The sequence below is a fragment of the Rhinopithecus bieti genome, unplaced genomic scaffold, assembly GCF_001698545.2.
Source record: "Rhinopithecus bieti isolate Rb0 unplaced genomic scaffold, ASM169854v2 scaffold_9696, whole genome shotgun sequence".
NCBI classification, from domain to species: Eukaryota; Metazoa; Chordata; class Mammalia; order Primates; family Cercopithecidae; genus Rhinopithecus; species Rhinopithecus bieti.
In genome coordinates, this window is record NW_016806217.1 from 1,346,455 (window position 1) to 1,351,795 (window position 5,341).

The following is a 5,341-nucleotide window of genomic DNA, read 5'->3' on the forward strand; positions in this document are numbered from 1 at the left end:
AAAAAAAAAAAAAAAAAAAAAAAAAAAAAAAAAAAAGGAGAAGAGAAAAGCTAAAGAGACAGAAAGTGATATATTCATTTGCTGCAGTATATGTAAGTTAAAATTTAAATGAATGAAAAAGAACATCTATCAACATGGTTATATCTCAAACGATTACGTTGACATGAAATGGCAAGTCAAAAAATATATTACATGCATAATACTACATTAAAAATTTTAAATCATATAAAACTATGATATTTTTATGGATACATATATATGTATGGTAAAAATGTAATTACCCATGGGAATAAAGTTCAGGATCATGGATAACTATTAAAAGAGAACGTAAGAAATTAGTTAATATGGGGACATGAGATTTTAACTGCATCTGTAATATTTTCTCTCGTTTAAAAAAACTGGCCGGGCACGGTGGCTCACACCTGTAATCCCAACACTTTGGGAGGCTGAGTCGGGTGGCTCACAAGGTCAGGAGATTGAGACCATCCTGGCTAACATGGTGAAACCCCGTCTCTACTAAAAATACAAAAAAATTAGCCGGGCATGGTGGCATGGTTTGTATTTTTGTATTTCTACTAAAAATACAAAAAAATTAGCTGGGACCTGTAGTCCCAGCTACTTGGGAGGCTGAGGTGGGAGAATGGCATGAACCCAGGAGGCGGAGCTTGCAGTGAGCTGAGATAGCCCCACTGCATTCCAGCCTGGGCGACAGAGCAAGACTCCATCTAAAAAAAAAAAACAACAACAAAAAAATGGAGGTTGATAAATAGAATGGTGGAGCAGAACAGAGATCCCAGAAATAAATACAAACATTTACAGTAACTTGATTTGATACAAAGGAGACACTGCTGTGCTGTGGGTAAAAGGTGACCTTTTTTATACATAGTACTGGATATTGACAGTCAAGGGAAAGAAAGTGAATCTTGAACCTGACCTAACACTAGACACAAAAGTCAACTCCCAATAAATTATAGACCTAAATATGAAAACAAAAGCAATAGAATTTTCAGAGGGAAACATGTTTATGACCATAGGGTAGGTAAACATTTCAAAGCATGATATAAAAACCCTAATCATAGAAAAAATAAGATAAATTGGACTAGAAATGTATGTTCAGAACAAAACATTATTAAGGGATTGAAAAGGCAAATCATAGAGCCAGAGAGGATAATTGAAATGCATGTATTTACATATGCTGAATATATGCATACATTGAAATACGTATATCTGACAAAGGACTCATATCCAAAAAATATAAGATTCCCAATTAAACAATTTTTGAAAAGAGAGATAACCTCATTGAAAAAAAAAATGGAAAGAAGAGCTTGAACAGGTACTTTGCCATATTGAGGTAGTCAATAAATATGTAAAAAAGAATCAGATTTATTAATCATTAGGAAAATACAAGTTAAAACTATAGGCAGTACTACTTTATACACATCAGAATGCCTAATTTAAAAAGACACTATATCCAGTGCTTGGAGTGATATGAAGAAGCAGGAGCTTTATACTCTGCTGATGGGAGTGCAAATTAGTTCAACCACTTTGGCAAATTTGTTAGCAGAATCTATTCCAGCTAAATATACCTTAGGACCCAGCAATTCCACTCCTATGTGTATACTCAACAGAAATGCAACATCTTCACTTAAAAACACGTAAATAAACATTCATAGCTGTTTTATTCATAATAGCCGAAAAGTGGAAACAACTCAAATGTGCATCAACTGTAGAATGTCAAATAGGCTATGGTACATTCATACAATGGAGCTCCACAGAGCAATGAGAGGACACGAACTATTACTACATATGGCAACCGCTGGGAAGGGAGGGGACCTATGGAGTGTTCTGGTCCAGATGAAAGCACGCTCACGCTCACGCGCTCGCTCTCTCTCTCTCTCTCTCTCTCTCTCTCCATCTGTCTCAGTCTAGGTGCAGATTACATGGGTGAGTTCACTTTGTGAAAATGTGTTGATTATATGTCAATAAAAGTTTTAAATTTTCAGGAAAATGAAAATAGGGATAAAAACCCATGGAAACACAGGAAGGAATGCAGGCTGGATTCTGTGAGAACTGAAACCAAAGGCAAAGCCCAGGGACCTTCTGCATTTGCAGGTCTGTTCATCTATGGGCTCCCATGCTGGCTCTCTCTTGGAGCTCCCAGCAGATAGAAAGAGCAGGCTTTAAGCTCATCACAAGACTAAAGGATTTTAAGCTCCACATGTTCCTTAAGTAACACTTGATATTTTTATTTGATGCAGGCGAAGTCTTTACGTTCAAAGCTCCTTTCATGTTGTGTACTGACGGAGGCATGTGGTTCTTTCTGTTGATACTGAAATATGGCCTTGGTTTTGTCTTGCTCTCAAAGGAGATATTTTAAATTGTTCAGCTGCAAAATGGGGAAAACTACAGGTTGAGCTGCTAAAGCTCTATTTGGAATTCACCAAAGAAGCTGATTCTTACTCTACACAGAATTCCCCTCCAAAGCTGATCCCCTGCTGCATAGTTTTGTCTGTGTGTTGGTTTAGGCAAAGCACTAAATCCAAAATTTTCACAGCAACTCCTTTGATATCTTACAAAAGGGTCTTAAAGCAATTTGCAGAATCCTTACATTCACTTTAAACACAATTTGAAAGCTACTGACATAAATCAACCACAGCATTTGACAGAGGCACACACTTATTTGTTACTTCAGCAAACATCTGCTGAAGGCTTCATATACTGATTATCTACTAGGTAACTCAGTGTTGTATGCTAAATGGGTTACAGCACAAACATTCGTACCCAGGGCTCTTGCCCTCTTATGTGGTGCCATTTCCAGTCCCTATGTCTCCTCCACATCTCTGAAATCCAGTGTACCTTCTTAAGCCCCTTCAAACTGTTCAACACAAAGGAAAAAGTCTCAGGAAAGACTCCTCACCTATTTGCCAAGAGGATAAAGATCTGGACAAGACAGGAGCCAGATGATGTGTTGATGAATACTGTTTTTCTTTCACAACAAGGAGATGGTAAGAAAAGAAGGTTTCCTATCATTCTTTACCTCCAAAATGGAGATCAGATCCCCATGACTGGCATCAGGAGGAGAATCAAAGAAGTATTTTTTGGTTTCGAAGGAAAGGTAAACCGGAAAGCAGTCATGTTAAATGTTCACTCTCTGAGACTTTAACTTTCTCCAACCAGGACAAATGCATTTTCCAGTGCCCAGTAAGTTTCAGTAAGGCATTCTCACCTATTAAATAGATAATTGGATGCCAGGGATGCACTTGGCAGACAGATACATTGTCACCTTGGAGGACCTTTTCATTGCACAAAACTGTCTCTATAATAAACCTGAAAAGTGATTGTGCCATTGTTGAACAAAATTTGTTTCACAAAAAATTCTCTAGTAAATTAAGCCAAAAGGTCCCTCTGTGCAATAGTTCTCGTTCTGAATTTTGCCTTTGGGAGGAGGGTATGACATGTTTAATCCCTCTTTACTTCGACAGTTCTTCAAGGATTTAAAAACCACAGCATATTACCCACCCTAAGTCTTTTCTTGTCAAAATTAGAAAAGATCTAGCCTTTATTTTACATTATAAAATCAATATGTTTTATAAAATAAGTTTAAAATTCAAATATTAATATGAAAACTTAAAACATTACCATTATCCAGAAAATAACCATTGCTAATATTGTGTTGTATATTTCTATAAACTAATTTTTATGCCTATATCAATATAATCTGCACATTTAAAAGTGGGTCGATGCTGAATATACTGCTTAAAACTTTAGAACTTTCACATAATACATAATGAACATTTCTCCTTATCAAAAGTAGACAGACCTCCAGTTCTAGAAAAAGATAACATAAACTTGCTTTTCCTTCACCTGAGTACAACTAAATACACTGGAAATTACTCAACAGGTAACAATAAAAGGACTGTGGGTACTGGAAAGAAGGCAGACCAGTTAGAGATCTTAGGACTTGAGGAACAGCGATGTTGTAAGTTTTCTGGTTATGGTCTTACCTCCCCCATGCCCCAGACTAGGCTCTGGAGAGATCTGCAACCCCAAACCACCAAAAAGCATAGACAAAAACAAACAAGCAAAATATGAAGTAAACAAAAAAAGTCTAGTCTCTAGGGCTAAAGGATTGGGAAGGTGGGGAAGCTCAACTTCTGCTCTACAACCAGCAGGTAGTCTCACTCACCTGCCCCAGGGCAGCAAACCTCCTGCACAATTAGGGCACTGGTGGGCAACTCGCTTTGCTGACAGTGGCAACAGCAGTGAAACCCAGTGTCTCTCTGCTCTCCAGCCAGTGACATGAGTCTCAGGCTTGGTGTCTCCTGACCCCTGCCCTTCTATAGAGAGTGGACGAGTGACACCAGGCAACCCAGGGAATTGCCTTCCACTCTTGTAGTTGTCATCAATGGGGACTGTGCAGAAGTTCCAGCTGCACCAGAAAAACAAAGCACCCCAGAAGAGCATTGCCAGGGCTCTGAACCCTAGTGTCACTGGAATTAAAGCTCACAGAATGAGCCTAGAACCTGTGATAAACCTAAACAAAGCCACTGCTTGCTAAAATAAAAGATTTAAATAGGATCAAGAGCCTCCTAACATAATGAAGTGTTCAAGATAAAATAAAAATCAGTTGTGCCAGGAACCAGGAAAACCACAATTTGAATTAGAAAAGACAGTCAATTGATAGCTATGCTGAGACGAATCAGATGTTAAAACTATAGGTGGGAATTGAACAATGAGATCACTTGGACACAGGAAGGGGAACATCACACACCGGGGCCTATTGTGGGGAGGGGGTAGGAGGGAGGGATAGCATTAGGAGATACACCTAATGTAAATGATGAGTTAATGGGTGCAGCACACCAACATAGCACATGTATACATATGTAACGAACCTGCATGTTGTGCACATGTACCCTAAAACTTAAAAGTATAAAAAAAAGGACCCGCTGTAAAAAGGTTTCAATAATCAATTACAAATTATCCTGTGAAAAAAGCAAAAATATAGCAAATCTAAGAACTAGAAATTATAAAAAGGAATCAAATGAAAATTATAGAACTAAAAAATTTCAAAATTTAAAACTTGCTGAATGGACTTAATAGAGTGAAGATAATAAAAGTTAGAATTAGTGAACTCCGATCAGAGAGCTTAATAGAATTTACTCAATCTGAACAGAGAAAATAGACTGGATATAAAAAATGAATAGAGCTTCAGAGATCTGCAGGACAATAACCAAAGATCCCAGAAGGACACGCCTGTAATCCCAGCACTTTGGGAGGCTGAGGTGGGCGGATCACGAGGTCAGGAGATCGAGACCATCCTGGCTAACATGGTGAAACCCCG